This window comes from Pleurodeles waltl, chromosome 1_2 (assembly GCF_031143425.1).
Source record: "Pleurodeles waltl isolate 20211129_DDA chromosome 1_2, aPleWal1.hap1.20221129, whole genome shotgun sequence".
Taxonomy (NCBI): domain Eukaryota; kingdom Metazoa; phylum Chordata; class Amphibia; order Caudata; family Salamandridae; genus Pleurodeles; species Pleurodeles waltl.
The window spans coordinates 180,479,341-180,503,186 of record NC_090437.1 but is presented as its reverse complement, the minus strand read 5'-3'; the positions used below and the strand labels follow the sequence as shown (position 1 = coordinate 180,503,186).

At 48.9% G+C, this 23,846-nt stretch overlaps 1 protein-coding gene across 1 annotated transcript in view; it reads left to right on the top strand.

Annotated features, from left to right (window-relative positions):
- The first annotated feature begins 5,472 nt into the window (after positions 1-5,472).
- Positions 5,473-23,846, top strand: part of PRKG2 (protein kinase cGMP-dependent 2) — a 791,389-nt gene continuing 773,015 nt past the window's right edge. The window contains exon 1 of the mRNA XM_069237440.1: positions 5,473-5,619. The gene's annotated coding sequence lies outside the window, so the exon portion shown is untranslated. The remainder of the gene's footprint in view (positions 5,620-23,846) is intronic.

The following is a 23,846-nucleotide window of genomic DNA, read 5'->3' as shown; positions in this document are numbered from 1 at the left end:
CGTACAAATGCATTCAGGAATCTGGACAGTATGAGGCTAAACATTGGCTGTGAAAAACCTGCACCCATGCCCACAGTCACCTGAAATGAGCCTGTGGCCAGGAAATGGAGTGCGGAGAGCACTTGCACTTCAGTAGGGATGGCTTGCTGATTCCGATTAGCCGGTCTCAGTGCTGGATCCAGTAATGCACAAAGTTCATGAATAGTAGCACGGTTGAGTCTGTAATTGATGATGATGTGACGCTGCACCATGTTCCCCAAATTAACAGGTGATCTGTACACGGATGGGGCCCTCCCTCGCCACATGGGTCTGTACCTAGCAGGAGTTGAGAACACATGTGAGGAACACACATACATCTGCCCAACATGTTAAATATTCAGCACTGCTGGCATACAAGTCGATGACACAAATGCAAAGTAGGATGTTAAACTGGAGTGACATGTCCTCAATGATACATCAGGACTGTTGTGGTGAGTAAATGTATATTTATTCATGCGTATGGGAGTTGGGGACAATAGGGCCTGAATGCGGCAAATGAGAAATTAATAATTGCATAGTAATGACCAAAATGTCTGCCCCCTGTAATCCAGATATGTTGTAGTGGAAGTGACCTCATACCGCTAGCGGTTGTCGTAATAGCGTATGGCGGTGTTCAACACTATGCAACCATTCAATGGTTAACATGGTTGTCAATGGAAAATAAGAGCCTATCATGATCCCCGCCAGCGGTGACAGTGCACACCGCTGCGGAGCGTACGCCATCTCGTCACCCCAACTTCACTTGACTCCCGGATTACGTGCATGCAGGTACTCCACTGAGTGTGCTGCTGTGTCCTGACTCTGGTCCTGGAAATGGCACACATGACAGGGGAAAGGGCCCTGGCCTTCACCACTGAGGAACTGGACAAGCTCATAGACGGTGTCCAGCCCCTGTACGCCAAGCTCTATGGTCGACCAGAGGTACCGGTGAGTAGGTGGATTGGGGGGCATGGATGTGTGTAATGGTGGTAGATAGCTGTAAACATGTGTGCACGATTTGACACTGAACAGTTGTGGGATTCATGACATCCTGCATGTATGAGGTCCTGTTATGCTGTTGTGAGTGTCCGTCCCATAGGGGATGTATAGCCAGCTGTGTGTCCCATATAGGTCAGTGCCCATCAGAAGAGGGGACTTTGGTAGGCCATCGCCAGGGAGTTGCAGATCCTGGGGGTCTACAACTGGCGGAGCACCCACTGCAGGAAGCGGTGGGAGGATCTATGGCGCTGGGTGAGGAAGACCTGTGAGGCCCAGCTGGGGAAGTCCTCCCAATGAGGAAGGGGTGCCCGTCGGGGCCTGACCCCCCCTAATGCGCCGCATTCTGGCGGATGTGTATCCGGACCTGGATGGGCGCTTGAAGGTTGCACAGCAGACACAAGGGGGTGAGTACAGAAACCATTGTATGCCTCCTTGATGGATGTGTGAGTGTGCTGTGGTATGTATGCTGTCTATTGGTAGGGACTATGACTGATGTAATTTTACATAATGGCCCCCATGGGAAGTTAGTTTGTAAGGGACAGGTCTGCAGTACTTCAGGTCCTTCTGTGATGTTGGAAATGGCTGTAGAGCAGGGTTGTGGCCACTGGTCAGGGGAATAGCCATGTGTATAGTGGTAGGTGCTGCATGGTGGAATATTTGCAGGGTGGGAGTATGTGTGAACCAGTTATGTACCTCCATTCAGCTATTTACAAGTGTCTCTCCTGTTTTGTCTCTCCATCCCTAATCTCTTGTGTTTTCTGTGTACACCAGCATCATCGGGTGAGGGAGCTGTGGAACCGGCGAGTGGGGATGCAGCGGCCCACTGTTCCACGGAGGCAGAGTTGAGCGACGCCAAGGGGACCAGTGGGTTGGAGGGCGAGGGGAGTACCACCGGAGAGGCAACTACCACTTGAGGTAGTGACTCTGATACCTCCTCCGATGGGAGCTCCCTGGTGGTGGCGGACCCTAGTGGGCGCACCCATTCTGTGTCATCTTCCGCCACCCCCCCTACCATCACCGCCCTCCCATTTGCTCCCCACCGAGTTGCCCGTGTCCGCTCACCCAGAAGGGTAGGCATGTCCTTCGCCCCAGGCACCTTATCCCCTGCCCCAGTGAGCCCTGCTGCCCTCACGAAGGAGGCTATTGACCTCCTGAGGTCCATCTCTGTAGGGCAGACAACCATCGTCAATGCCATCCAGGGGATAGCATTACAGGTGCAACAGAACAATGCCTACCTGGATGGCTTTCACAGTGCCGTGTCTGGCCTACAGAGGTCTTTTCAGCCTCCTCTTTGATGGCAGCCAGAGTCCCTGGTCATTCCGTTCCCCCACCAACCACCTCTTCCCCTTCCAGCACCCCACTCCCTTCACCTGTCCCAAGCACACATTCTGACAGCCATGCACACACCTCAACACACAAGAAGCACACTGAAAAACACAAGCACCACACTTCCCACCACAGGCATACACACAGCCAACATCCAAAGGCACACACACCAACATCCACTTCCCCCAGTGTGTCCACCTCTTCCGCCTCCCTGTCTGTCACCTCTACGTGCACTCTCACAGGCACTGCACCCTCATTCACTGTTGCTGACCCCATTCTGGCAGTCACCACAAAATCAGACATCCATTCATGCACCCCAGACACCACACCTGCCCTCACCACGACTTTGGTTGAAACATGCCGCACACTCACCAAACTTGCAGACACACAGACAACATACAATTACACTGGCAGCCTGTCTTATCCCACTGTGTCCACCCCCCCTCCTCCCAAGACACTCAAACGTTCCAAGACACCACCCAACACACATCCACCACACCTCAGCATACTGTACAGTCACCTGCACCCATGTCACGCACACCTACACCTGTCACAACCACTCCCTCTGCCTTCACTCCCACACCTTCCTCCAGGTCCACCCCGATTGTCCCTAAAAAGCTTTTCCTATCCCATGTTGACCTATTCGAACCCACTGACCCCCCCCGTCATGTCCCTAAATGTGCCCACCTCCTTGCCCTGTCCACTCCTCCCACGTCACAGCCTGCTCCTGTCCACCCTTCCCATTCCCATGCTACCTCCCCTGTGAGCCAGAGACCCTGTGCTGGCCCAAGCACATCTGCCGCACCCCAGTCCAAGGCCGCTCCACCAGCTTTGGCCAGACCGAAGCCCCCTCCACTTCCCAAACATAAACCCAAGCCCCACCTCCCAGTCGTAAGCCCCTCCACCTCCCAAACGTAAAGCCAAGCCAGTCGAAACTCACCACCCCCACCACCTCCTGACCCTGTTCCCTGAGGTGCCTGGATGCCCCATTGTTGCCCCTTTAAGGTGGAGTACCATTTGCACTTGTGGGAGTCAAGTTGGGGCCATTTGGGCCAATCAAACTTTGGACTATGGACTGGCGTTGGCCTTCTGTTGCTCCTGGAGCTTAATAAAAGTTTGTGTGGCCAGTGTTGGTTTTGGCACACTCTGGACCCGTGGTTCATAGTTTCTTTGTGGGGGAGTGTTGTGCACATGTGTGTACTTTGGGCAGGTTGTCTTGGCCTTGTGTCCGGTAAGTACCTCTAGTTCAGGTGTGTATGGCTTGTGCTGTTGTGAGGTGCTGTGGGTGCATTGCGGGGTGGGTAGAGTGGGTGGGTATGTAACTGTGCCCTTTCTTCCCTTGTTTAGTAGGTTGTGGTACTTACCGTCATCGTCTTCGTCCGTGGTCTCGGTCGTGGAGCTATATGGCAAGGAACAGGACTGGCATGATTTGCAATTCATCCATGTCTGCTTCGGCGTGTTGTGTGAGCCTCCGGTGAGTGTTTCCTTATATTTGGTTTGTTTCTGCCTGGCTTTGGTGGCGGTGGTTCCCGCCCCAAAACTGACGGCGGTCTAGTGCTTCATTATTTGATGGGCGAGTAGGGCCTTTCTGTCAGCCTGTTGGCGGCCTTTGCCATCGTTGTCGGCACTCCTCTGCTGGCGGTGAGTGGTTTTCAGGCTGCCTGTTTATTCAGGTGCTTCATAATTTGGCTGGCCAGACTGCCTGACTTTTGGCAGTAGTTACCGCCACCGCCGGTGGAGCGGTGATTGCCGCCATGTTCATAATGAGAGCCATAATGTCAGTTCTCCATGTTTTCTTTCCCTTTGTTGCCATACTTGTCGCCGCTTAAACATGTACTGATTTACAACGCCATTTGTCAGTTACTGACACCACAAAAGAGCTGGTAACTGATTTACAAAGGGACAGGTGACTCATTGGGACACTTTGCTCTTTGTGAATTCTGTCACATGACCTCCAGGTTATGGGGGCATTAGACGGTGGTGGAAGGGACTACTGCCTGTTTCTCTTGATGTATTCCCAAACGGGAATTTTTTTTTGAAGCAACACCTATTCCTTTAAGAAATATGGCTGTTAAAAAAATCCTGTTTGAGAATGCAAGCACAAGAATGGTGGGATGGTGGTCTGTTGTTCTTTACAAGCCGCTGCTACAAGTGTTACTAGCCAATCAGAAGGGTTGCAACTGGTGAGCTACCTAAATAATATTTAATAGGCAGGATGTTCTGGAACCTCCTGTGACTGGAGATTTTGTGATGCGACTTATTAGTACATATGTTGCGTCGCAAAATCAGAAACAGGTTGCAAAATGTTGGTGGGCAATTTGCAACCACTTCTTGCGGCTTGTCTCTTAATACAAACGGATCGTGGAGAACTCATAATTAGTGTGCAATAATGTTCCAACATCCCCCACTAATGCCCTCTTCTTACCCCTATTCCCTCGTATTCCACCAAACTGGGGTAAAACTATGTTTGATTAAATATTTTTACCAGTACGAATTCACGTTGTATGCATTTTAAAAGCAAATTCGCAGTTGTAATCAGTCTGTTGGTGTATTTACTAGCTGAAGTGGTTTTATGAACAGGGCCCACTTTATTTAGTAACACAGATAACACCGGTATAAACTCATGCTAAAAAAAAAAACATTTTCACCGAGCTGGATTTTTTATTCTAGGCTGGTGCTCGCGTAAATACTTTTAATTAGTTGACATTGCTTTTCATATTGTAAGCTTTGCCAAGCAGTCGATCGTTCTGTCAACATTAATTTGTTTGCGGCTTTATTTCCGGCCCTAGTGCATGAAATTAGAATTTTTATTTTAAATATTAAATGATTGCTGTTCTCCAACAGGTAATTTCGCTGCAGTACAAGCTTCCTCTCTCCGAGCCCTCGCACCTTCCTGGGGCCGCTCATGGGGTCCTGGACCTCAGGAAACCGGGAATGGTGCGCAGACAGACTGAGAGGCCTCTGCCACTGCTGCCCGGCTTGTCCCCCTGGGAGTGACCACCAGCTGCTACCTCCACTCACGGCTCCCCCTCCCTCCTCGAGTCCCGCTCCTCTGGGAGCTAGGACTCAGCCCGCGGGTGCGAGGGAGGGGCTGGAGGAAAGCTGCTCCTCAGGATGCAGAACATCGGCCTGTCTTCAACCATCTCCTCTTCTCTGCGAGAGTGCTGCCCTTTCCATACAGCACTACTTTCTTTGGCGTAGGTCCAGACAGAGAAGCAAAAGTGGCGGCCAACAGGGAGCAGCGCTTCCCGCCCGACCCGGTGCCCCCTCCTGCAGGTGAGTGTCGCTGACAGTGTGGCTTTCCAGGGCGAGGGCGGACGCTGCACAGACACCAGGTGCCGCGACAGGCTGTGCCGCGTGGCTTGTACCGGACAGGACATTTGTTGCACAATGATGGGTAGATGCTACCCAGAACAGGCGCGCTCGAATGCTTTAGGGGCACCGGTGCTGCCCAGAAATTAGGACTGTCCTGTGTGAGGTACCACAGAGTAGGGAAGGGGAGTGACAATGCTCCGGCGAAGGGATGTACTAGGGAAAGCGTTGCCCAGTACAGGTGTTGCATGGTGGCAACAGAGACGTGTTAAGGCATGGGCAATGTGGGCACTGGCGCTGGGCCCCAGACATTCAGGGCGCCCCCTGATATAGCCAGCTCTGCTGTGCCCGGGTTACGTTGAAAAAGTCTTAAGCAGATTGTTTAAAATACTGTTTTCCTTTAACAATTTTTTAATGTGGGCGATGTGTGAGTCTATAACAGACATTTACTGAGAAATGTGTTCAGAGGTTATTTGCAGTAATAGTGAGCTGCTGCTGTGTTACAATATAGAAGGCCCACGCCAGTGTCCCTGGATACTACCTGGAAACACTTAGAATTTGAACTATTGTGCATGTGCACTCTCAGTGACCTGGCCAAAGAGGGCATGGCAAAGCTGAAACTGCACCATAAATTCAAAGCTGTTCTGAACAGGGGCTTCCAAAATACGTTTGGCTGGACCCACAAAATCCTTAAAATGCCCCTGTGTGGCAACTACCGCAGTGATGGTTGTAGTCCAGTGAAAAGTCCCAACCAGTAAATGTGCTTCCTAATGATTAGTATCGATGGGCGATGCCAGCTGCCGGCGCTGCCCAGCCATGAGTGTCTTCCAGTGTATGTTGGTGCCCTGTGGTAGGTGCTGCACAATCACAGGTGTCTCCTATGTAAACTCTCCCAGTGGCATACCAGTGACCGTTGTTGCTGGGTGCTTACCCAGGGAATATTTTTATCTGGTGACAGGGCAGATGCCACCCCAAGGCAGACGTCTCCACCACGGATGACGCCCGGTAAAAGCAGGTTAGGTATCAGCTGCTACTCTGGAGCAGCTGTGCCCATTAGGCGCTGCCAGCTCGGAGGCAGGTAGCGCCGGTTTCAGCTGCTTCCCAGCGCATATTGTTACCAGGCCACAGGGGCCGCTGTGGGCACGAGGGAGCTCCGGCTGAAATAACCCCGTGAGTTCTCCCCATGTCTCCTCCTTCCCTTGAAGCAAAGGGTTCCGTTTTATCAGCACAGGACTCCTTGTAAGAGCTTCCGGTTCTCGGAATAGTTCCAAAGATTTAAAAAAGGGGCTGGGTATTCCTCCCTGCGGTCGGAGTCCGTGGTTCCTCTGTTTCTGTTATTGCCTTTCATTTATTCTACCCTTTTGAGTCCCTCATGCCTAGTCCCTCCTTGCTATGCTTAACTTATTTCTCCAGATTGTTCTTATGCTGCTATGAAAGTGTTGCTTAGCTTGTTGATCACGAGGCCGCAGTTTGTCTCATGGAGTGCTAAAAGTAGCTCAGTGGCGGGATTGGACTCGAGCTTCTTTTAGGGCCTCGGTGCTCTCCTTCATTATAATGGGTGCAGCCTCGTCTTCTGAGAGCCAATAGGTGCCGGTGCAGGCCTTTCGCACACTGGTTTTTCCTGGGTAGTGGGCAGTGTTCTCTCCACCTCCGGTCTGTGTTATCGCTGTTGACAACCCCACCCCCTCTTTAGTTTCAGCTCAGCTCGAGGGGTTTGAAGGCATAGTGCCACACATCTGTGTCCCCACGTCAGCCAGTTCTTCTGGCCTACTACTACCAGTCCGCTGCCTGCAGCACGCCGAGCATACAGGGCGTGCCGCAGGGAGACCTCCAGCCCTCTAGGGAGCTCCCAAACGTCCAAAAGGGGCCCATTGAGTCAAAAGTTAAGGAATATTTGTGACACAGAGGAGACTTGAAGGCCCCCATCACATTCTGAAGGGGGGGGCACTGTTTAGCGTTACACCTCTGCTGTCATGTCTGTCTCCCTCCAGTTGAGATCACCATAGCTTGCCTCTGTGGACAATCTCACGCCATATTTCATAGAGTTTATTTACTGCCTTTGTAGACGAAGTTCAGAATATTTCAGGTGAGTGCTTCACCTCTACTTCAAAATCATTATGCTTATCCTATCTTACTCATGAATTATTGAGACCTGTGTTCCCAATTGGTTTAGTGGGCTGGAGGGACTTACTCTAAACTGACATTGGTTCCTCTGGCGTGTAAGTGATAGTAAACAAGTTCGGGCTGGGACAGAAAACAGGTTGAAGCACCAAAGTAAATGGCCCCCTCTAGCGAGTCAAATGCTTAAAAATACTAGGCTCACATTTGCCATTGGGGGTAGTTTTGAACTTGTAAAGACATGCTGTAAGGAATATCTCTTTTTCACCCCCAAAGTTTTGGACTGATGCTGTTGCATTTTAGGTTGAGCGTGCAAGCGCTCAGGCTGTTCTAATCTATCTTTGGGCTTTTAACCACGCCCACTGCATGCCCATCACTATCACTCGTTCGTGGGCTTGCCTTTCAAAAATCCTTTGTTATTGTTGGTAAATGCTTTATGTTTGTCCATCTTTGGGGCAGTTTTGTTGCCACCTTGGCCATCGACCCTGTTACATGGAAAATTGCACATTGGTAAATACGTTCAACTGCGAGCAAACTTCGTTTTCCTTTTGTGTCTCTCCTTTGTGCTCATGCTTATGGCGGCTGTGGCGCTTTCAATCGGCTTGCTATATCAAGTGTTTTACTTTTCATTTTCAAGTTATGTGGCAAAAAAAGACCAGTTAGGGATCAATCGATAAATCAATCATTTGTTAAGCGCGCTGCTCACCGGATAGGGTCTCAAGCAGCTAGGGGTCGGAGGTGCTACTGCTCGAATAGCCATGTCTTGAGACGCCTCCTGAAGGGCAGGTGGTCCTCCTGAAGGTCAGGTGGTCAGACGTAGGTTGATGGGGAGGGAGTTCCAGGTCTTGGCGGCGAGGTGGGAGAAGGATGTGCCGCCGGTTGTGGTATGGTGGATGTGGTGGATGGTGGCGGGGGTGAGGTTGGTGGAGCGGAGCTGGCGTGTCGGGACGTGGAAGTTGAGACGCTCGTTGAGGTAGGCAGGGCCTGTGTCATGGAGAGCCTTGTGAGCGTGGATCAGGAGTTTGAAGATGATCCTTTTGTTGACGGGAGCCAGTGGAGGTCTCTGAGGTGGGTTGAGATGTGTTTGTGGCTAGGGAGGTTAAGGATGAGTCGTGCTGAGGCATTCTGAATGCGCTGAAGTTTTCTCTGGAGCTTGGCTGTTGTTCCTGTGTAGAGTGCGTTGCCGTAGTCCAGTCTACTGCTAACGAGGGCGTGGGTGACCGTTCTTCTGGTTTCGATGGGGATCCATCTGAAGGTCTTGCAAAGCAAACAGAGGGTGTTGAAACATGAGGATGAGATTGCGTTGACTTGCTGGGTCATAGTGAGCGATGAGTCCAGTATGAAGCCAAGGTTGCGTACGAGGGTGGTGGGAGTTGGAGCGGCTCCTAGAGTGGCAGGCCACCAGGAGTCATCCCATGCTGATTTGTTGGAGCCGAGGATGACGATCTCGGTCTTATCCGAGTTCAGTTTGAGGCGGCTTACCTCCCTCCAGTTGGCGATGGCGTGAAGTCCGTTGTGGAGGTGGGTCTTAGCGGTGGTGGGGTCCTTCGTGAGTGAGAGGAGCAGTTGTGTGCTGTCCACGTAGGAGATGATGTTAAGGCCGTGGGAACGGACGATGTTGGCGAGTGGTGCCATGTAGATGTTGAAAAGCGTGGGGCAGAGAGAGGCTCCTTGGGGTACTCCACAGATGGTCTTGTTGGCTTTTGACAAGAACGGAGGGAGGCAGACTCTCTGAGTTCTGCCGGAGAGGAAGGATGTGATCCAGTCCAGGGCCTTGTGGTAGATTCCAGTGTCATGGAAGTGTGTGTGCGAAGTGTGTGGCGACAGACCGTGTTGAAGGCTGCCAAGAGGTCAAGGAGTATGAGGGCCATGGTTTCACCTGTGTCGAGCATGATCCTGATGTCGTCGGTAGCAGCGATGAGAGCGGTCTCGGTGCTGTGGTTCTTGCAGAAGCCAGATTGGGAGATGTCGAGCAGGCTGTTGTCCTCCAGGAAGCGTGATAGTTGGTTGTTGACTATCTTCTCGATGACCTTTGCTGGGAAGGGGAGTAGGGAGATGGGTCGGTAATTCTTGAGGTCTTCGGGGTCTGCCTTGAGTTTTTTGAGCAGGGCGTTGACTTCGGCGTGTTTCCAGCTCTCCAGGAAGGTGGCGGTCTCGAAGGAGCTGTTGATGATGGTACGGAGCTGGGGGGCGATGATTTGGCTGGCTTTATTGAAGATATGGTGAGGGCAGTGGTCAGCGGGTGATCCGGAGTGGATGGTGCTCATGGTCTTGGTGGTGTCCTTGTCGTTGGTGTGGGTCCAGGAACGCAGGAGGTTGGTGTGGTTGGGTGCATTGAGGTTGGCATCGGCATCGGTGGTTGTGGGGATCGGGGAGGCAAAACTGCTGTGGATGTCCGTGATCTTGTGGTGAAAAAAATGCAGAGAGGGAGTCGCAGAGGTCTTGTGAGCGAGGGGGGTCGGCGGAGCAGGACTTGGGGTTGGTGAGTTCTTTGATGATGCTGAAGAGCTCCTTGGTGTTGTGTGCATTGTTGTCAATTCGTTCTTTGTAGAATTATCTTTTGGTGGTCCGGATGAGCTGATGATGCTTGCGGATGGCAGTCTTGAGGGCGGCGTGGTTGCTCTCTGTTTATTCTTGGCACCAGATCTTCACGGTTTTCCGGCACTCCCGCTTGGAGGCCTGAAAGTCGGTGGTGAACCAGGGTGCTTTCTTGCTGGTGCGGGTGTTGGTTGATTTCCTAAGTGGAGCGAGGGTGTTGGCGCAGTCATGTAGCCATTGTTTGAGGTTGAGGGCGGCGGTATTGGGGTCGCTGGTGTTGGGTGGTGGGGCGTGGGCGAAGGTGGAGATCAGTTGGTCCTTTGAGATCTTGTTCCAGCTGCGGTGAGGGGTACGTTGCTGGTGGTGGTGAACGGTGGGTTTCTGGAAGGAGAAGTGGACACAGCGGTGGTCGGTCCAGTGGAGTTCAGTGGTATGGGTGAAGGTGATGTGGCTGCTGGTGGAGAAGATGGGGTTGAGTGTGTGGCCGGTTGAGCGGGTGGGCGTTGTGATGAGTTGTTTGAGACCGAGGATGGCGAGGTTGTCAAGCAGGGCTGAGCAGTTGCTGTCATCAGTGTTCTCCAGGTGAAAATGCAGGTCACCGAGGAGCATGTAGTCTGTGGAGGCGAGGGCGTGGGTGCTGATAGTGTTGGCGATGGCGTCGCAGAACTGTGGACGGGGTCTGTAGACAAGGGTTCCTCTCAGGGTGTGTAGGAAGTTGGCTCTGTATGTGCTATTTCAAAGTAAAGAATAGCATGCACAGAGTCCAAGGGTTCCCCTTAGAGGTAAAATAGTGGTAAAAAGAGATAATACTAATGCTCTATTTTGTGGTAGTGTGGTCGAGCAGTAGGCTTATCCAAGGAGTAGTGTTAAGCATTTGTTGTACATACACATAGACAATAAATGAGGTACACACACTCAGAGACAAATCCAGCCAATAGGTTTTTATATAGAAAAATATATTTTCTTAGTTTATTTTAAGAACCACAGGTTCAAATTCTACATGTAATATCTCATTCGAAAGGTATTGCAGGTAAGTACTTTAGGAACTTCAAATCATCAAAATTGCATGTATACTTTTCAAGTTATTCACAAATAGCTGTTTTAAAAGTGGACACAGTGCAATTTTCACAGTTCCTAGGGGAGGTAAGTATTTGTTAGGTTAACCAGGTAAGTAAGACACTTACAGGGCTTAGTTCTTGGTCCAAGGTAGCCCACCGTTGGGGGTTCAGAGCAACCCCAAAGTCACCACACCAGCAGCTCAGGGCCGGTCAGGTGCAGAGTTCAAAGTGGTGCCCAAAACGCATAGGCTAGAATGGAGAGAAGGGGGTGCCCCGGTTCCGGTCTGCTTGCAGGTAGGTACCCGCATCTTCGGAGGGCAGACCAGGGGGGTTTTGTAGGGCACCGGGGGGGACACAAGCCCACACAGAAATTTCACCCTCAGCAGCGCGGGGGCGGCCGGGTGCAGTGTAGAAACAAGCGTCGGGTTTGTAATGGAAGTCAATGGGAGATCTAGGGATCTCTTCAGCGCTGCAGGCAGGCAAGGGGGGGGTTCCTCGGGGAAACCTCCACTTGGTCACGGGAGAGGGACTCCTGGGGGTCACTCCTCCAGTGAAAGTCCGGTCCTTCAGGTCCTGGGGGCTGCGGGTGCAGGGTCTCTCCCAGGTGTCGGGACTTAGGATTCAAAGAGTCGCGGTCAGGGGAAGCCTCGGGATTCCCTCTGCAGGCGGCGCTGTGGGGGCTCAGGGGGGACAGGTTTTTGTACTCACAGTCTTAGAGTAGTCCTGGGGTCCCTCCTGAGGTGTTGGATCGCCACCAGCCGAGTCGGGGTCGCCGGGTGCAGTGTTGCAAGTCTCACGCTTCTTGCGGGGAGCTTGCAGGGTTCTTTCAAGGCTGCTGGAAACAAAGTTGCAGCCTTTCTTGGAGCAGGTCCGCTGTCCTCGGGAGTTTCTTGTCTTTTCGAAGCAGGGGCAGTCCTCAGAGGATGTCGAGGTCGCTGGTCCCTTTGGAAGGCGTCGCTGGAGCAGGATCTTTGGAAGGCAGGAGACAGGCCGGTGAGTTTCTGGAGCCAAGGCAGTTGTCGTCTTCTGGTCTTCCGCTGCAGGGGTTTTCAGCTAGGCAGTCCTTCTTCTTGTAGTTGCAGGAATCTAATCTTCTAGGGTTCAGGGTAGCCCTTAAATACTAAATTTAAGGGCGTGTTTAGGTCTGGGGGGTTAGTAGCCAATGGCTACTAGCCCTGAGGGTGGGTACACCCTCTTTGTGCCTCCTCCCAAGGGGAGGGGGTCACAATCCTAACCCTATTGGGGGAATCCTCCATCTGCAAGATGGAGGATTTCTAAAAGTCAGAGTCACCTCAGCTCAGGACACCTTAGGGGCTGTCCTGACTGGCCAGTGACTCCTCCTTGTAGCTTTCTTTGTTCCCTCCAGCCTTGCCGCCAAAAGTGGGGGTCGTGGCCGGAGGGGGCGGGCAACTCCACTAAGCTGGAGTGCCCTGCTGGGCTGTGACAAAGGGGTGAGCCTTTGAGGCTCACCGCCAGGTGTCACAGCTCCTGCCTGGGGGAGGTGTTAGCATCTCCACCCAGTGCAGGCTTTGTCACTGGCCTCAGAGTGACAAAGGCACTCTCCCCATGGGGCCAGCAACATGTCTCTGGTGTGGCAGGCTGCTGGAACTAGTCAGCCTACACAGACAGTCGGTTAAGTTTCAGGGGGCACCTCTAAGGTGCCCTCTGGGGTGTGTTTTGCAATAAAATGTACACTGGCATCAGTGTGCATTTATTGTGCTGAGAAGTTTGATACCAAACTTCCCAGTTTTCAGTGTAGCCATTATGGTGCTGTGGAGTTCGTGTTTGACAGACTCCCAGACCATATACTCTTATGGCTACCCTGCACTTACAATGTCTAAGGTTTTGTTTAGACACTGTAGGGGTACCATGCTCATGCACTGGTACCCTCACCTATGGTATAGTGCACCCTGCCTTAGGGCTGTAAGGCCTGCTAGAGGGGTGTCTTACCTATACTGCATAGGCAGTGAGAGGCTGGCATGGCACTCTGAGGGGAGTGCCATGTCGACTTACTCATTTTGTTCTCACTAGCACACACAGGCTTGTAAGCAGTGTGTCTGTGCTGAGTGAGGGGTCTCTAGGGTGGCATAAGACATGCTGCAGCCCTTAGAGACCTTCCTTGGCATCAGGGCCCTTGGTACTAGAAGTACCAGTTACAAGGGACTTATCTGAATGCCAGGGTGTGCCAATTGTGGATACAATGGTACATTTTAGGTGAAGGAACACTGGTGCTGGGGCCTGGTTAGCAGGGTCCCAGCACTCTTCTCAGTCAAGTCAGCATCAGTATCAGGCAAAAAGTGGGGGGTAACTGCAACAGGGAGCCATTTCTTTACAGGGTGGCATTAATGTAAATCTGGAAGTGCAAGTGTTCGGCGGCATCAATGGTGTCACGGGTGTTGGTTGATATCCTGATGGTGCTCCTGTGGACTATGGCGATTCCTCCTCCCGGTTTGTTGGTGCGGTCTCTTCGGGCGATTTTGTAGCCTTCAGGGATGGCTATGGCGATGTCCAGGTTTCAGTGAGGAATGCGATGTCTGGGGAGGTTGAGGTGAGCAGGTCCCAGAGTTCGACGGCGTGCTTGTAGACGGAGCGGGTGTTGAGGAGGATGCAGCTGAAGTGGTTGTTATGGGTGGAGTTGATGTGGTGCTTGGTAGCTTGGGTGCAGGTGAAGTAGCACATCCGGCAGGAGAAGGGTCCATGGGTGTGCCTTGGGGAGGTCTGGATGCAGGCGGTGGGGCGGCCAGGGTTGAGCGCGTGGAGTTCTTTGGCGGTGTAGCAGCATCTGGCGGTGCGGGGGGCACGTGGGACCAGAGGGACTGGTGCTAGGCGCAGTCCAGGCGCGAACGGGCGGCAGTCGGGCTTGCCTCTGGCGCGCCAGCGGTGTGCCCGCTATGCGCAGCCGCTGCCATTAAGAAGAGGAGGTGGGAGGGAGGAGCAGCTGGAGGCGGTTGGCAAATGGGGGTGCGAGGGGGGCGGGGCCACAGGAGACGCAGCGGCGGGTACGGGGAGAGCAGTAAAAATCTGTGAAATGGGCAAAAGATGAGACAACAAAGGCCATTTGGCAGACCTCGTTTTCGTAGCAAAGGGCCACAGCAGCTGAAGAGGCCTCCTGGGGTGAGTTGGTACCCCCTAAATTCGGACCACCACTCCTCGCCAGCATGCAGCACCAGGACCTGACACTCAAAGTTGACCTCAAATCTGTTGAACCCGGAAGAGTCATCACAGTGCAGCTGTGTCACACAGAAGGCAAGTTATAATCCAAGAAAGGATTCCCCTGTGACCGTGACACCAGGTGACTGGTAGCTCAATGGCAACTTGACTTTTGCCAGAACCGAGAGGACTTTGAGAGACTTCGACCTCTCTGGCCAAGCCAGTGGAATGAGCAGTAGTCGCAGGAAGACACCCGTCAACTGTACTGAATCCACAGCATCCATGAACATCTACAGCATCCTGTATCCTTTGCATCAGGACCACTTCCATTGAAGTCTATATCAAGGAGATAAAAGTTCCTGGAACTCACAGATGATTGCTTCTCCCTCCAGGATAACTGTTTCTGGGGACCTTGCTGGTCCTTCTGCTGGCACATTGCTGGTGATGGTCACCTAAAGTGAATAAAAGTAACCACATTGATACTTACCCAAGTTTTTCTTGAAAAAGTTTCTGTGCCAAATGTGTTGAATTTGCCAGTGCTTGTCCGTGATTAAGTTAAAAGTGCATATTTACTATACGTTGTGAATGTTGTATCTCTGGAACCCTCTGATGGATCTTTTTCATTTTGGTGTCTAAAATTCCATAAATATATAGTCTATTTTAATAAATTGGTGTTGAATTTCTGTTGTGCCTTGTCTTTGTTCTTCAGTTGTTTTGGTGCTGTTTAACAGCTTTATAATTGTTCCTTTGTGTAAGCCTGACTGCTTAGAGCCATAGCAACCCAGTATAAGGGTTTAACAAATGAAGACTACAGCTCCTAAAGCATTTGGTAAGTGTATTACACAGTGAGGTCACACAACCACACATTATAATGCATCCTATTCCCTCACACATGCTGTATAGATATTTTGCAAAGTGTGGGAAATATCATGCATTTGTTCTTGATTCAGTCAATGTTTGTGATAATATCAGAGAAGTCAACATTAAACACTGGCCCATGAGACTACAAAACAGGCCCACAAACAGCTAAATAACTGTCTCATACCCTGACCAAACAGACTAGCCCGTCTCGCGCTGCCAGATTGCCCTTGATTCCAGACTGATCCTAATCATAAGTGGGGAAAAGTCTAATTTTTTGCCTGCTTGGAAGTTAATTGTGTTCACATGCTTGTTGGATTGGAATACCCTTATGTCGACCGATCAATTGTTCCCCGGAAGAACACCTTGGAAAACAAAACAATTTCACTTGCTTTTATGTATATATATTTTATTGTTTGGACCAGGCATATGTGGGATGTATTGAATGGTAGTCGTTGCAGATCACACTTAACCCTTCCAAAATCCATCAGAAATTCGGGCTCTTAAGCTGCAACTAGACCTGAAATCAATTATCCTAAATACAGAGACACTCACTGTAAAGTTTTTGGGATCCCTGCGGGTTTCTGATAGAGACACACACCATTTCTGCAAGCTGCCTTCAAGGCTATATCGTTAGATCACAGACCTGGGCTCATAGAAATAACATCATAAACATGTCAAATTTGTGAAGATAATGTGAAAGTTTACAAACTCCCCTTGCTGGAATGTAGCACAACTTAACACAAAGGCACACACTTGGCATTCAAAGGTCATGCAAGATACTAGCAGAGGACTATTTTGAGGAGAAAATGCATCCAACAATACATTTTGTGCTGGAACCAGTCGCCCAAGGGCAAAAATTGAGCTACATTTTGTGCCTGTACATTGCGTCAAAGTCTTGATAATCCTGCATTTGTAATAAAAAATAGTCCTGGTCTAATATACATGCAAAGCATGGTTAATTTAACTAAATTATTTTCTTTATGGCCAAAACTCTGTTATTTATAAGAATTTACAAATCTTAATAAAAAGTATCATTATTATTATTATTAGTAGTAGTAGTAGTAGTATTGTTGTTGTTATTGTTAAATTATTATTATTATTATTACTATTATTATCTGGTGTGATATATCTTCCACTCATATCTTTCACTCACCTGAGGCTGGGTGGGTTGGCTCTGAATGACATGGCTTTCTTGGGAGAACCCTGAGTCTTCCCCTGTCACAAGACCACAGTTTTTTACCCTTTCTGTCTGTCACTCTCCTGCTTGTTTCAAACACCTCTGCCCCACATTAATTCTGCAAATTTATACCTGTGGCCTTCAACAGTCTGTCCTTTACAGGGATGAGGGAGTCTTGGCTCTCCTACTATTGTTCTTTCATTCAATACAAGCTTTCTGTTACCATGCCATACTTGCTATCAGTCTATGACCAAAAAGTGGTAGAAAATTCAGGTTTCAGATATGGTAATTAGCATAATGATAACCTCACAGGAAATACATAATATGACCTTTGACCTGATACTGACATCACAGTAAATGATATCATGTGATCCAAATCAAACTGCAGGAACCTCTAAGCCATATGACATCATGAGAAAGTATATAAAATAAGTGAAAATGAGCACTGTTGCCAGCCTTAACCCCACCAACGTGCTATTAACAGCACTGTCTTGGTAATTGGTTCTCTCCACTTATTCATTTAGGATTTGGCTATGGCTCCGGTCTACTGCTTTCGGGTATGAATAGAAGAATTCTGGACCTAGAGGGAGGCTAGATAGCAATCCTGATGTAGCTCATGAGAAACGAAATGTAGGATATTGTATGCAGGACAACACTTTGGGCCTGATTATGACCTTGGCGGATGAGCTACTCCGTCACAAAAGTGACTGTTATCCCGCCTGCCATTTTACAAGTTCCATTATATCCTATGGAACTTGTAAAACGGCGGGCAGATATCTGTCACTTTTCTGACAGAGTAGTCGATCCACCAAGGTCGTAATCAGGCCCTTTGTGTAAAGTGTATGCTGACACTTAGTACAAATACTCTACGGTTCTTGGCTATAAAGAAACAGGCCTGGCATTACCCTTATATTGATTTAGTCTGGAATGAATCATGTTCTGGCCCGCATGCTGGATCCTAAACCTCTGGGTTTGACTCTATACCCCAATCTTTTATAAAGTCATTAGTCAGGATGAATTCACAGTTCAAACAGAATTTCTTAGAATAAGAGATCAATTCAAGATAGTTATGTAGTTGTACTTCCCTTTCATTTCTTCAAATATCTTAGCGCTTCATGGTGAACCTGTTTCATTCAGGCCCAAATGCTGTTGAGCTTTATCAAAGCTCTGCTAAAGTTTTAGAAAGTTGTGATATGATTTCTGATAAGAAGACCATCACTATAAAATGACAAGTTTGTCCAGTGCCCATATGTCACTCTCAGTGTCGTGTCAGTCAGGCAGATTAATAATCAAGAATGTTTGATGCCTTTGAAGATTGTTGTGGCACTGCTAGCTTCGTTCTGACAATTGATTCATGACTTTAGCACATTTTTCTTTTTGAAGGAGATAACTAAGGTTACATTTAAGGTTTTGTTTTTACAAATATTGACATATACTTATCTGCAATACAATGACTCCTGGTATCCAGTAATCTGATGTAAATATTATTAATACCTGTGATGTAGTAACTCCCCAGGTATCTGCTGTGATGTATGGCCCCTGATGTAGTAGATGCAATGCAATGTTACAGCACCTTCCCTGGCTCTTAAACATACTCATTATAACTATATGTTACACACATGGAAACAGTTGTAAGACTTTCTCAAATAATACTGAGAGCTTTTTGAATCAAGATGGCGCAAAGGTAACTGAGCCTTGCTCTGAAGAATTGGGCAAAATTGGAGAACTTGAAATACAACTAAGAGCAGTTTGCATATGGCTGGGTCTAATCTGGGGTGGCGTGGTGGACAAAAATTAATGATTAAACCCTGATCTTTGTGTCTGGGGCTGAATGTCTGCATTGTTCGCCATTCCATCCTTCATCTGTTCTTTTTGCCTTTTCTCCCTAAGTGGGAAGGGTATGCCAGATGTGGGTCCTGTGATCACTGTGCCACTGGATTCAAGCTAGACTGGCTGATGAAGGTGATACTCTGAAACCAGTCCCAGGATGCTTTTTTTTTCGGTCCAGGAAGAACCAGGCTTGGCAGTTTGGGCTGGACTGCTCCCATTGGGAACAGGGTCACAACTGATTTGAATAAGGCTGGGTCCAAACTGGGGTGGCATGGTGGGCAAAAAAACTATGGATTAAACCCAGATCTTTGTGACTGGGGTGAATGTTTGCATTGCTCAGCATTCTGTCCATCATCTGTTCTTTTTACCTTTGTGTCCGTGAGTTGGAAGGGTATGCCCAGATGTGGGTCCCATGCACACGGCACCACTGGTTTCAAGCTAGCCTGGCTGATGAAGGGCGATACCCTCAAACCAGTCCCAGGATGCTTGTTTGTGGTCCAGGAAGAACCCAGCTTGGCAGGTCGGGCTAAACTGTTCCCATTGGGAACAGGGTCAAGACTGATTTGCATATGGCTGGGCCCAAACTGGGGTGGTGTTGTGGGCACAAAACGATGGATTAAACCCTGAACCTTGTGACTGGGGTGAATGTTTGCATTGTTCTGCATTCTGTCCATCCTCTGTTCTTTTTGCCTTTATTGCCCTAAGTGGGAAGGGTATGCCCAGACGTGGGTTCAGTGCCCACTGAGCCACTGGATTCAAGCTAGCCTGGCTGATGAAGGGTGATGCCCTGAAGCTGGTCCCATGATGCTTGTTTCCGGGCCAGGGAGGACCCTGCTTCGTAGTTTGGGCTGGAGTGTTCCCATAGGGAACAGGGTCAAGACTGGTTTGCCTATGTCTGGGTCCAAACTGGGGTGGCGAAAGGCAAAAAAACGATGGATTAAACCCAGATCTTTGTGACTGGGGGTGAATGTTTGCATTGTTCAGCATTCCGGCCATCATCTGTTCTTTTTGCCTTTGTCCCCCTAAGTGGGAAGGGTATTCCCAGACGTGGGTTCCATTCTCACTGCACCACTGTATTCAAGCTAGCCTGGCAGAAGAAGGGTGATACCCTGAAACTGGTCCCAGGATGCTTGTTTCCAGTTCAGGGAGGACCTAGCTTGGCAGTTCAGGCTGGACTGATCCCATGGGGAACAGGGTCAAGACCGATTTGCATATGGCTGGGTCCAAACTGGGGTGGCGTGTTGGGCAAAAAAACAGTGAATTAAAACCAGATCTTTGTGACTGGGGGTGAATGTTTGCATTGTTCAGTATTCCGTCCATCATCTGTTCTTTTTGCCTGTGCCCTATCATTGCACAACAAGCGACCTTCTTCAAACTTTGGGGCATATTAAAGAAATGTGGGGCTGCACCTAGTGCAGCGCCACTTTCCTTGCGCCCCTGAGCACCTCCTACCGCCACAATGTGTGCGTCGTATCTAAGATACAGTGCACCATGGCGCAGGGTAGCGGGTAATAGCGTCATTTTTAATGGCGCCATTGATGTACTCTGCAGAAATAGTGCCAAAATATTGGTGCTACTCTTACAGAGTAAATAGGGCCCATTATAAATAATGGAAGCCCCCTTTTAACGCATGCTCTAAGCAGGCATTAAAACTGCCTTACAAAATTACACAAGGAAATCTGTTAGATTTCGTTGCACCATTTTTTGCCCCCCACCCCAACGCCCCCTTTGCATACATTATGCCTGGCACAGGCATATTGTAGCGCAAAGAGTTACAAAGTGGCGCAGTGCATGCATTGCACCACTTTGTAAATATGGTGTGAGGATTTTGGCCTCGTGGGGCCACATTAGCGTAAAGAAATGACACTAATGTGGCACAAGGTGGCCATAGGGGCTTATAAATATGCCCCTTTACGCCCTAATGCTCCAGCCTAAATATACCTTTCTGTCTGCCAAAATCTCACTTCACCCTCACCTTGTCTATAGCTACTGAATTCCTGAACCTTTCTACTTCTATTCTCTGCTCGCAATCAATGCTGTCCATACTAAAGTTGTACCTTACCACAGTCTTGTCAGTTCTGTTAGGTCCCTTTTCAGGTTTCTGCTCATATCTTTTATCAGTGTCAAACCTTTTAACTGCACCAAAGCATTCTTGTCTAGGTGGATCAGCAATGCATCCGGGCAACCTTTACGTTTGAACAACTCCGCCAGGTGCAGTGGCAACTCCTCCCATTCTCAACCTCTCTTTTCCCCACCATGAATTTTAATGGCCATGTCATCAAAGCCCAGATGCCTCCCAAAAGTCCCCTGAACCACATGACATGCTGCCCATTTAACAAATGAGTGCCTGCAAATCTAAATCAATATAGTCTGACATTCTGGGCCAGGAACACCTATTCACAAGAAAACAGCAACAAACACAAAGATCACAAAGTTACCTATTGCAGTAATCATTCTGGACACACAAAGCTGTTTTACTGTCATCTCCCAAATGCCCCAATAGTCTCCCCAGTGCATAACCTTCCACTAGCTTCTGTAGCTGCCCCTATCCTGAAAGAACGTGTTCCAAACACTATCTCAAGTAAGGGCGGCAACTGTAAAACTTTTCATTAAAAACAATTGTAAATGTGATACCTTTGCACCTCCATCTTGACAAAAAACAACCACCAAAACCACCCTCAGAAAATATCTCCAACATCTCATGGGGCATACACTATGGCTCAGATTAATGCTTTTTGCCGCAAAACTGCACTAACACAGTTTTGCGGCAAAAAGATTAGCACCAGCTCGCGTCATTTAACAACGCCAGCCGGGTGCCGTATTTATTGAATGGCGCAAGCCGGCGCTAAACTTGGGCTACCCCATTCAAGAAACACGCTAGCAGGGTGGGTGTGGCAGTAGGGAAGAAGGGGGTTGTGTGTCAGAAAATGACGCTAGCCTGGTTAGAGGCAAAAAAATGCCTCTAACGAGACTAGCGCCATTTCCTGGCACACAACCATCAAAAACATGACTCCTGTCTTAAGAAAGACAGGAGTCATGCCCACCACCTCAATGGCCAGCACAGGGGACAATTGTCCCCTGGGCATGGCCATTGCACCATGTGCTATGCAGGGGGGCCCAAGTTAGGGCCAACAATGGCACTTTAAAAAGAAAATTAAAAAATGCTTACCATTACTTACTCTGGTGTCCCTCTGGTGTGTGTGGGGGTGTTCCTAGGGCTTAGGGAGGGCACCTGGGGACCCATTCCATGGTGTTTAACCATGGAAATGAGTTGACAGGTCCCCTAACGCCTGGTCTGACCCAGGCGTTAAATAATGTTGCAAAGCAACCTTTGCACCATTATTTAGCCCCTCCTCCCACATGTGCGTCTTTTTAAAATGGGGGAATAAATATGGGGCTATGGGGTAAGCACTATTTTTTACACAGGAACGCCTACCTTGCATCTCATTGAGACGTACCTACGTAAGGTAGGTTCATGCATCCCAAAAATTGTGCTAACTCCAATATTTTGATGCTAGACATGTCTAGCATCAAAATATAAATATGGAGATAAGTTGGCGCTGAAATTGCGTTAAAAAAATGACGCAAATTTGGCACCGAGTTCAAATATGCCCCTGTTTCCAATATTCCACCAATCGAACCACTTTACCTCTTCTGCGCTGATCCATTTTAGACTTCTCCAATAAGATTTCAAATCCCACATCTGTGTCTTTCACATCCCACCTCCTCAAACCTGTATCTGTCCCAATACCATCCAACTCAGACACCCTAAGGCCCATATTTATGGATGGTTAGCGTTGCTTTAGCACCATTTATTTTGCCGCTAAAATGACGCGAACCTAACTCGGTATTTATATTTTGACACTAGACCCATCTAGTGTCAAAATATTGGAGTTAACACCATGTTTAGGATGCATGAAATCACCTTGCATCAATGAGATGCAAGCTAGATGCTCCCGTCCTAAATACGACGCTAACCCCCTAGCTCCATATTTATTTCCGCTTGCAGAAACGATGCGCACGGAGGAGACGTACCTTAATAATGGTGCTAAGCCAGCTTAGCACCATTATTTAACGCCTGGGTCAGACCATACATGGGGTCCCCTGCCTGGCACAGGGTATGTTAGGCTTGCCCAGGGGACACTAGCCCCCTGTGGTGGGCACTGGGGTGGTGGTAATGACTCCTGTCTACATCTAGACAGGAGTCATGTTTTGGCTGTATGGGCGTCAAAAAATGTGCATATTTTTTGCCGCTAACCTGCCTAACGTCATTTCAGACCCACTAGCGCAATTTTCCCTAATGCCATCCCTGACCAGCTAGCATCTTTTTTTAGACGCTAACTATTCCTTAGTGCCATCTTCCGTCATTTAATAAATATAGAGCAATGATGGCTCTAAGGAATGGCATTAAGAAAAATGACATAAAACTGCATTAGCGCAATTTTGCATAATCTTTCATAAATATGGGCCCAAATGCCCTAAAAGGTAGCCACACCATTAGCAATAAAAAGATTAAAATCTCTTTACCAGTAGCATACAACAACACCACATTTGGCACAATTCTCTGCAGTAATGTCGCCCCCCTTAATGGCCACCTGTGTCTCTTCCCCCTCTCTATAGCCCAATCATCCAAAATCCATTGCCCTAATTTTTCCTCCAAATGTTTGTAATCCAATAGAATGTGCCAAAAATGCTATCCTTGTCAGTTTGCCAGAGATCATTAGAGAGATACCTTATTCCATCTGCACTAATATAGCTAACCAAGTCCTCACAACTCTTCCCCTTGCCTTCTTCATTTACTGACCTCCTCCTCACTCCAGAGGCTATATATTCTGCCCACCCTTGCATATATGCTCTCTTAGTAGATGGAGCCAAGGAACCTTCCAGTAACTGAAGCATTCCCAACCTCTTCGTGCCACAATTCTTCCGGCAATACTGTCTTATGCTCTGCTCTTCTCTCAGCATTGGCCCCTGGAATATTCGTCACTGCGAATGAGACTGTGTATCAGCAATATCACTGGCCACTCCTCGGACATTCCTAACCTCTAATAACTACATTGTAGTTTTAACCACCAACACAAATATGCCCAAAATCTTTAGAACTCGCACAGCTTTAGGTGATTTCCTGTTCACTGTGTTGACAACTGACATGTTGGCCACAATGAAAGCCATCTTCTTGTTCTGGAAAGAATGCCCACAGATTACAAGGCAAACCACCAGAGGGAAGGACTACAAAAAGGAAATACTTCTGCCCTCCACAGTACATTGTTCAGGCAACTGCACAGCACTCCACCTCACTATACAGTACAAAACAAAACCAGCACTGCCAGCTGCATCTGAAAACAATCTGAATAGAACATTCTGTTTCATCTCACTGTCTTTGCCACACCACTCCATTAAACACACTCATAAAAAACTGGCCACATCTTCAAGTCTATTTTTACCCCTGCCATCAAACA